The 10,263-nt window shown below is 42.9% G+C and overlaps 1 pseudogene; it reads right to left on the reverse strand.

The window, feature by feature from the left end:
- Nucleotides 1-4,583: 4,583 nt before the first annotated feature.
- On the reverse strand, nucleotides 4,584-5,050 carry LOC139005165 (ubiquitin-conjugating enzyme E2 L3 pseudogene; annotated as a pseudogene).
- Nucleotides 5,051-10,263: the final 5,213 nt, after the last annotated feature.

A 10,263-nucleotide genomic window follows, 5' to 3' on the forward strand; every position in this document is an offset into this window, starting at 1 on the left:
GGCCTCTCTAAGGCACCTCTAAGCCCAGTACAAGTAGCAAGCATCTGCAGATCACTCATGCTGGGTGGCCATAGGCAGGGCACAGGCAGCGGTTGATCTTGACCTGTACCTCTTCGGAGGCCCCAGAGCCAGTGCACCCAGTGAACCGGTTTTCTGTACAAGGGCTGACCCCTTGTAGCAGGACAGCTTCAGACCATGCCAAAGCACCACCCAAAACCTCCATGAGGGTCATATTCAAAGGATGGCACCAGAGCAAGTCCTGCTACTAAGTTGGAAAGATATATGCATCCAATGTTTATTGCAGTATTACTTACATTAGCCAAAATATGGAAGCAACCTAAGTGTTCATCAAAAGATGAATGGATAAAGAACAAATGGTGCAGGCCCAGCCTGTGTGCTCAGTGGTTGAGCATCAACTTGTGAACCAGGAGATCATGGTTTGATTCCCGGTCAGGACACATGCCCAGGTTGCAAGCTTGATCCCCAGTAGGGGACGTGCAGGAGGCAGCCAATTGATGTTTCTCTCTCATCATTGATGTTTCTATCCCTCTTTCCCTCTCCCTTCCTCTTTGAAATATATATTCTAGAGGCCCGGTGCACGAAATTCATGCACAGGGGGCAGGGAGGAGGTCCCTCAGCCTGACCTGCACCCTCTCCAATCCGGGAGCCCTCAGGGGATGTCCTACTGATGGCTTAAGCCTGCTCCCCATGGTTCTCTGCTATCTGTGGGGCCCGCTTGGCCACTCCTGGGTCGCCACTGGCAACAGCCAAGCAGGCCCTGCTGTGCACTGTCTGTGGGGCCCGCTTGGCTGCTCCCAGGTCGCCGCAGTGACAGCCAAGCAGGCTCTGCTCTCAGTGGCCGCCTCCCAGGACTGGAGGACTCCAGCGGGGCTGAGAAGACTGGGTGCCACCATCTTTGTGTCAGAGTGACAGTTAATTTGCATATTACTCTTTTATTAAATAGGATATATATATATTAAAAAAGAACAAATGCTGCATATATACAATGAAATATGACTCAGCCACACATAAAAAAAGAAAAAGAAATCTTGCCATCTGCCATAACATAGATGGACCTAGAGGTTTTTGTGCTGAGTAAAAAATAAGTCAGACAGAGAAAGAAAAATTACATAGGATTTCACTTATATGTGGAATCTAAAATAAATAAACAAACAAACAACAACAACAAAAACACCAGGAATAGATTCATAGATACAGAGAACATTTTGACAGTCATAGATGAGAGGGGGATTGGGAGACAGGTGAATAAGGTGAAGGGATTAAGAAGTACAAATTGGTAATTACAGAATAGTCATGGGGATTTAAAGTACAGCATAGAGACTATAGTCAATAATATTGTAATAATTATGTATGGTGTCAGATGGGTACTAGATTTAACAGGAGGATCACTTCATAAGTTATATAAATGTCTAATCACTGAGTTGTACACCTGAAACTAATATGAGATCATACATCAACTATAATTGAAAAATAAAAAAGTTGTTTAAAAAAAAATACCTGGAATTGGAACACATGATGGCAGCATAGGTAAATGCTGATACTCACCACCTCCCACAACTACATCAAAATTACAACTAAAATACAGAACAACCATCATTCAGAACTGCCTGAAATCTGGCTGAACAGAAGTCCTACAACTAGAGAAGTAAAGAAGAAAGTACATTGATACTGGTAGGAAGGGTGAAGGCACAGAACGGGCTGTTCTAACACCCACATGTGGCATTTTTTAAATCTGGAGTGATATTGTGGCTGTGGAGGCCCCCTGTGAGGAGCAAGGGGTCACAGCCCCACACCAGACTCCAGCCCAGGGTTTCAGAGCTGAGAAGAAAAGTCCCCATAACTTTGGGCTATAAATACCAGCAGGGATTGTGGCTGCATGACACGGAGGCTACTGGAGACCCAGCAGTTCCTCATAAAGGACTGGCACACAGGCTTACTCAGACTCAACCCCTCTGGGCTCCAGCGCAGGGGTGGCAGCTTGAAAGGAACCTGGGACATTTGGGGAAGAACTAGATTGTTTGGCATCAGGACAAAAACTTGGGGGCAGCTTTCTCCAAGACTGGGGTGCTTACAGGGGTCATTGTTCCTGTGCTGGGACCTCCCCCATTGCAGAGCTGACTGGCAGCCATATCTGAGTTTCCATCAGTGTGGCTCACACTGTTTGCTCCAACTGGGTGATTCCCTGAGACACTGCCCCATCCATTTTGCAGCCCCTCCCAAGCTGTTTGCAGCCTGTTCTGGTTCAGGCTTCAGACTTTCCTAAAATCTCTTAAACAAGCAGCAGTGGCATTAGCAAGAGCCAACACTAGCAGCAGCCTGCCTTGCTTCACAGCTTGGCCTCACTTGGGCACATCCAAGCCCAATACAAGTAGTAGCCATCTGCAGATGGTTCTGTAGTTCCTGACAGGTGTCACCAGGCAGTGGCTGACTTTGCACCTCCCAGGAGGCCCCAGAGCCAGTGTACCCGGGGGACATCTTCAGACCATACCAGATTACAGCTATACATATCCAGAAGCAACACACTCAAGGGGCAGACTCAGTGAACACCAAAGCCCCAGCAAAGCATGTCCTGCTCCATAGGAGTGTCTTCTGCACAGCAACTCTTTCACTGTAGTCACAGCTAGTCCTGACAGCCACTTGGCCTGGAGGTTAATTCCTCCCAGAGAAGCCAATAGCAATCAAGGCTCAACTAAAGCAAGACTGTGCACACAGCCTACTCAGGGGCACACCTAGAGTGCCCAGCTTAGGTAACTGGGGAGGCTGAGCTACTGGACCCTACAGGACACCTACTATACAAGGCCACTCTACCAATTCCAGGAGACATAGCAGCTCTACCTAATAAATAGAAACAAACACAGGGAAGCAGTCAAAATGTGGAGACAAAGAAACATGTCACAAATGAAAGAGCAGAAAAAAATCTAAATGAAATGGAAGCAAGTAAACTACTAGATATAGAGTTCAAAACAATGGTTATAAGGTTGCTCAAGGATCTTAATGAGAGCTTCAAGGGATTTAGTTAGACTTTTAAGGATCTTAGTGAGAAATTTAAAGACATGAAAAAGGACCCAATCAGAAGACCAAAAGAAAAAAGAATCCAAAAATATGAAGATAGTGTAAGAGCCTCTGGGACAACTTCAAGCAACCAACATTCACTTTGTGGGGGTGCCAGGAGGAGAAGAGAGAGAGCAAGATATTGAAAACTTATTTGAAGAAATAAAGACAGAAAACGTCCCCCTACCTGGTAAAAGAAATAGACTTACAAGTCCAAGAAGCACAGAGAGTTCCAAACAAGAGGAACCCAAACAGGCCCACACCAAGATACATCATAATTAAAATGCCAATGGTTAAAGACAAAGAGAGAATCTTAAAAGCAGCAAGAGAAAAGCAGTTAGTTACCCGCAAGGGAGAGCCCATATGACTGTCAGCTGATTTATCCACAGAAACTTTGCAGGCCAGAAGGGAGTGGCAAGAAATACTCAAAGTGATGAATAGCAAGGACCTACAAACAAGATTACTCTACCCAGCAAAGGTACAATTTAGAATAAAGACCTTCACAAACAAGAAAATGCTAAAGGAGTTCATTACCACCAAACCGGTATTACATGAAATGTTGAAGGGTATTTTTTAAGAAGAGGAAGAAGGAGGAGGAGGAGGAGGAGGAGGAGGAGGAGAAGGAAGAGGAAGAGGAAGAGGAGGAGGGGGAGGAGGAGGAGGAGGAGGAGGAGAAGAAGAAGAAGAAGAAGAAGGAGAAGAAGAAGAAGAAGAAATAAAATATATGAACAATAACATGGCAATAAATACATATCTACCAACAACTGAATCTAAAAATCAAAATAAATGATTAAGGAATGTAATGAAAAAAAACAACACCAATGAGCTCTAGCCATTTTGGCTCAGTGGATAGAGCTTAGGCTTGCAGACTGAAAAATCCTGGGTTCGATTCCGGTCAAGGGCACATACCTTGTTTGCAGGTTCCCCGGACATGGTTGGGGTGCATGCAGGAGACAACCAATCAATGTGTCTCTCTCACTTTGGTGTTTCTCTCTCTCTCCTTCTCCTTTCCACTCTCTCTAAAAAAAATCAATGGAAAAATATTCTTGGGTGAGGATTAACAACAACAAAAAAGCCCAAGATGAATAAAATAGAACAAGAGGCAAGTACACATGGAACAGACTGATGAATCTCAGAGGGAAGGGGGTGGGGGTGGTGCGGGAAGAGATTAACCAAGGATCTTACCTATGGACACAGACAATAGGATGGTGAAGGCCTGGAGTGCGGTGGGAACCAGGTGGAGGGAACAATGGAGGAAAATGGGGGACATTTGTAATATTCTCAACAATAAAGATTTTTTTTAGAACATCTTAAATTTTTAATCCTTTCTTTACAGATTACCTAAGACCACTTTTGATGAAGAAAACTGTAGAAAGTTAGTAACTGCCACAAGTAAATGCCAGGTGGTGGCCTGTGTCATTTTTCCACAGAGACCTGCTTTGTGGGGTGTCTGAATGCATTGCTCAGGGTCTCTGCTCACACTCGCTGTATGTAACCAATTGTGGCAGATTTTAGTTCACAGGTCGCTTTTCCCCATATTTCTTTGTAAACTCTTCAACATTCTTACAGATTTTTTTAATGGACCTTAGGAGTATTCTTTAGCAAGGTCAGCCTGAAGAGGGTGCTCAGTCTAGGGATCATTCACAGTGCTATGAGAGACTGAATTACTTGGTCGGTTTTTTTGCTGACTTCCAGTTTTCAGCACTAATTACTGGCAGACAGACCTGTCCCTTTTCATCAATGTTGGGGTGATAGATCTTTGTTTTAAATGTGATCTTCAGTGGTTTGAATGGGTATTCTGCTTAAAAGTTCATTTCGATTCTGAAGGCCCTCTTATCATATGGAGGGTTGTCAGGAACAATAAGCCCTTGCCAAATCAATAAATTAGCTTCATCAACCTGGATGTTAAGGAAGTTTTTCATTCCACATTTGCGGATTTCTTCAAAAGCTCCTTCTTCAGCCTCATGCTGGCTGCCATCTTGGTCCTGGTGCTGCTGCTTTCCCAGCGTCAACAATAAAGATTATTTTTTATAAGGGTGACTATTTATTGGAATACATTGAATAAGTTTTTTTTTTTTATTTTTCGCTAAAAGTATTACAAAGGGTATTACATAAGTGTCCTTTTTTCCCCCCCGCCCTTGACAAGCCCCTGCCCTCCCTTACCCCCCAGTGTCTTATGTCCATTAGTTATGGTTATATGGATGCATACAAGTCCTTCGGTTGATCTCTTACTCCCCTCCCTCCTGTCCCCCAACCCTCCCTGGCCTTCCCACTGCAGTCCGACAATCGGTTTGAGGCAGCTCTGCCACTGTATTTATTATTGTTCAAAAGTTTGTAATGGTCTTAATTATCCATGAAAGAGTGAGATCATGTGGTATTTTTCCTTCATTGACTGGCTTGTTTCACTTAGCATAATGCTCTCCAGTTCCATCCATGCTGTTGCAAATGGTAAGAGTTCCTTCTTTTTAACAACAGCATAGTATTCCATCGTGTAGATGTACCACAGTTTTCTAATCCATTCATCTACTAATAAGTTTTTTTTTTTTAATTTAAATTCTTTATTGTTTAAAGTATTACACGAGTCTCCTTTTTCCCCCATTGACCTCTCCCTGGCTGCTCCCACCCCCCAGCACATGCCCTCACACCTGTACTGTCTGTGTCCATTGGTTATGCTCATATGCTGCATACAATTTCTTTGGTTGATCTCTTACCACCTCACCTCCTGCCTTCCCTCATAGATTGGACAGTCTGTTCGACACTTCTATGACTCTGGTTCTATTTTTGTTCATCAGTTTATGTTGTTCATTATATTCCACAAATGACTGAGATCATGTGATATTTATCTTTCTCTGACTGGCTTATTTTGCTTAGCATAATGATCTCCAGTTCCATCCATGCTATTGAAAATGATAAGAATTCCTTCTTTTTTTTACAGCAGTGTAGTATTCCATTGTGTAGATGTACCACAGTTTTTTAACCCACTTATCTGCTGATAGGCACTTAGGCTGTTTCCAAATCTTAGCTATTGTAAATTGCTATGAACATAGGGGTGCATATATCCTTTCTGATTGGTGTTTCTGGTTTCTTGGGATATATTCCTAGAAGTGGGATTACTGGGTCAAATGAAAGTTTCATTTTTAATTTTTTGAGGAAACTCCATACTGTTCTCCACAGTGGCTGCACCAGTCTGCATTTCTACCAGCAGTGCATGAGGGTTCCTTTTTCTCCATAACCTCACCAGCAGCACTTGTCGTTTGTTGATTTGTTGATGATACCCATTCTGACAGGTGTGAGATGATACCTCATTGTTGTTTTGATTTGCTTCTCTCCCATGATTAGTGACTTTGAGCATGTTTTCATATGTCTCTGGGCCTTCTGTATGCCCTCTTTTGAAAAGTGTAGATCCTTTATCCATTTTTTGATCAGATTGTTTATCTTCTTTTTGTTAAGTTGTATGAGTTCCCTGTAAATTTTGGAGATTAAACCCTTATTGGAGATAACATTGGCAAATATGTTCTCCCATGCAGTGGGCTTTCTTGTTGTTTTGTTGATGGTTTCTTTTGCTGTGCAAAAGCTTTTTATTTTGATATAGTCCCATTTGTTTCTTTTCTCTTTAGTTTTCATTGTCCTAGGAGCTATATCAGTAAAGATATTGCTATGACATATGTCTGCTATTTTGCTGCCTATGGATTCTCCTAACAACAAAGATTCTTTTTTAAAAAAATATATTTTATTTATTTTTTTCAGAGAGGAAGGGAGAGGGATAGAGAGTCAGAAACATCGATGAGCGAGAAACATCGACCAGCTGCCTCCTGCACACACCCCCCACTGGGGATGTGCCCGCAGCCAAGGTACATGCCCTTGACCAGAATCGAACGGGGGACCCTTCAGTTCGCAGGCTGATGCTCTATCCACTGAGCCAAACTGGTTAGGGCAATAAAGATTCTTTTAAAGAAAGATACACCTTGCCCAGCTGATGTGGCTCAGTGGTTGAGCATTGACCCATGAACCAAGAGTTCATCTGTTCCATTCCCGGTCAGGACACATGTCCTTGTTGCGGGCTTGATCACCAGTAAGTGACAGCTGATCAATGTTCTTATCTCTCTATCCCTCTCTCTTCCTCACTCTCTAAAATCAATAAAAACATATTTTAAAAAAGATACACTGTGAAGTCCACAGTGCAGAGGCATATGCTTAGTAAAAGGCTGACCTGATCGTAGGAGTACAGAATGCTTCCCTTTCCCCATACCTCACTACCACCACATTCTTAAAGGTCTATTTACAGTAGTTCCTTTTACCTGTACATCATGGCCAGCTATAAAAAACAATAATGCAAAACAAACAAAAGGCAAAAACCCCCCACAATTTAAAGAGATGGAGCAAGCATCAGAATCAGACATGGCAGATGTTAGAATTATCACACCAAGGACTTCAAACAACTATGATTATTATGCTGAAGGCTCTAATGCAGTGATTCTCAACCTTCCTAATGCCCTTTAATACAGTTCCTCATGTTGTGGTGACTCCCAACCATAAAATTATTTTGGTTGCTACTTCATAACTGTAATTTTGCTACTGTTATGAATCGTAATGTAAATATCTGATATGCAGGATGTATTTTCATTGTTACAAATTGAACATAATTAAAGCATAGTGATTAATCACAAAAACAGTATGTAATTATATATGTGTTTTCCGATGGCCTTAGGCAACCCCTGTGAAAGGGTTGTTCGACCCCCAAAGGGGTCGTGACCAACAGGTTGAGAACCACTGCTCTAATGGATAAAACAGATTGCATAAAGAACAGATGGGCAATGTGAGCAGAGAGATGGAAATCCTAAGACAGAACCAAAAAGTAATTCTAGAGATCAAAAACACTGTGACAGAAATGAAGAGTGCTTTTGAAGGACATAATATTACAAGTTTGAGGAAAGATTCTCTGAACTTGAGGATATCTCAGTAGAATCTTCAAAAACTGAAAAGCAAAGACAACAAAGATGGGGGTGGGGCAGAGCCAAATATCCAAGAACTGTGAAAGAACAACAAAAGGTCTAATCCTATATAATAAAAGTCTAATATGCAAATAGACCAAATGGCGGAACAACTGAACAACCAGTTGCTATAACATGCGCTGGCCAGCAGGGGGGCGTGCGCAGAACATGGTAGACGTTGGCTGCAGCAGGATGGCGGAGCAGGTGACCGGGAGCACCAGACCAAGATGGGGCACCTGTCGCTGTCATCAGGGTGAGCCTCTGGTGGTTACTGAAAATTCTTTGCTCCCACACTCTGTGGTCCCACCCGGTGCTCGCACCTGCTGCCTTTGCCACCCCAGCTCACACCTACTGCTAGAGCTGGAGTCGCTGTTCGCACCCATTGGCGGCACCCAGCACCAGCCCCCGATCTCTCGGCGCCGTCAGCAGGTGTGAGCGGCGGCTGCTGGCCCCGATTGCCCCTCAGGGCTTCTCCACCTTCCCCTGCTCCTGAGGGGAAATTGGGACCAGCAATCACCTCTTGCACCCACTGCCGATGACGGCCCCACTTGCACCCGCAGCCAGTGCCGGAGCTGCTGCTCACACCCACTGCTGGTGCCTGGCACCAGTCCCGATATCTTGGCGCCATCAGCGGGTGCGAGTGGCAGCTGCAGGTCCTGATTGCCCCTCAGGGCTTCTCTACCTCCCCCTGTTCCTGAGGGGTGATCGGGACAGCAGCTGCTGTTTGCAACTGCTGATGGTGCCAGCTCTGCTTGCACCTGCTGCTGGAGCCAGCCCCAATTGCTTGTGCCTCCAGCCCTTGCGAGCAGGGCCAGCCCCATCAGTGCATGGGAGCGGCAGCAGTGGGAGTGAGGCTGCCAGCAGACAGGGGACTCGGGGTCACGGCAGGAGGGACTGGGCTGGGGCGAGGAGGATGGGCTGAGATCCACCCCTGTGCCTACCGTAGCCTCACATGGCCCACAGTTCCTTTCAAGGTGCACAAATTCATGCACTGGGCCCCTAGTATATTCATAATGAAATACCAGAAGGAGAAGAAAAATAGAAAAGAATAGAAGAAATGTTTTAAACAATAATGACTGAGAATTTCCCTCAATTAATGGCAGACACCAAATCACATATTCAGGAACCTGAGAATACCAGTGAAGATAAAGGCCCCCAAATCTACTCTTGTCATATCATTTTTATTATAGAAAACCAAAGTAAAGAAAAAATTCTGAAAAAAGACAAAGGAAAAATATCATACCTATAGATGAAAATATAAAAATTATATCTAATTCTCTTCACAAACCATGCAAGCAAGGAGAGTAGAGTGAAATATTTAGCCTTGAGAGGAAAGAATGCCAACCTAGAATTCTGTACCCCAGAAAATGTAAACAAATTTTGCCTTTAAAAAAATTCCATTGAAAAAAGTTCTTTTTTCCTTTTTCTTTTTTTATCTGCAGAGCAGAGGTAGGGATGGGAAGAAAAAAGAAGCTACCTTAGAAAATGTTCTTCAGAAAAACCTCAAATTTATTTTTGTTTTACTTATTTTTTAAAAGGCAGTCTCCATGTTTTACATTAATATTTTTCCAAAATATATTTTAAAGCCATATTAATGGTTAAATTTTTATAAATTAATGAAAGTACTATGTTATTGATTTATTTTCTAAGACAAAACAAAACAAAATAATAAATCTTATTGTCAGTTCAGGAAAACAACTGAAATCACTTGTGTTTTCTAAAACTATTGAAGCAGAATATTAACTATTCACTGATGATATTGTCAAATAGTAAATAAGTATAGTGAGGTTGGAGACATGGTTTCTATCTTTAACTAGACTTAAGCACCTAACTGATGCTTATTGCATTTTATTCTATAGGACTCCTCTGGTTTGTACTTTTGTAACAATGCAAGAAAGAAGAATATCAATGTCTTTGGAGTTACAAAAGCTGTTGCAGTCAATACTGGCTCTGTATTTTGCAAAAAGATACATCTATGAATAAAATACAGGGGTTGCCATGCAAACACCATTTTCTACAGAAGTTCCTATTTTGAGAATGGATTTCAGTGCACAATTATACACCAACTCTAAGAAAGTTTTTTTGTGTGTGCTGTTTATTTGTTTGCAGGTATCTATAATAATAAAAGGGTAATATGCTAATTAGACCGGACATCATTCTGGACGTCTTTCCAGACGAAGCTGGGACTGGAGGGAAGCCA

This window comes from Myotis yumanensis, unplaced genomic scaffold (assembly GCF_028538775.1).
Source record: "Myotis yumanensis isolate MYYU_CA2020_CCGP unplaced genomic scaffold, mMyoYum1.0.hap1 SCAF_3, whole genome shotgun sequence".
In the NCBI taxonomy this organism is placed as follows: domain Eukaryota; kingdom Metazoa; phylum Chordata; class Mammalia; order Chiroptera; family Vespertilionidae; genus Myotis; species Myotis yumanensis.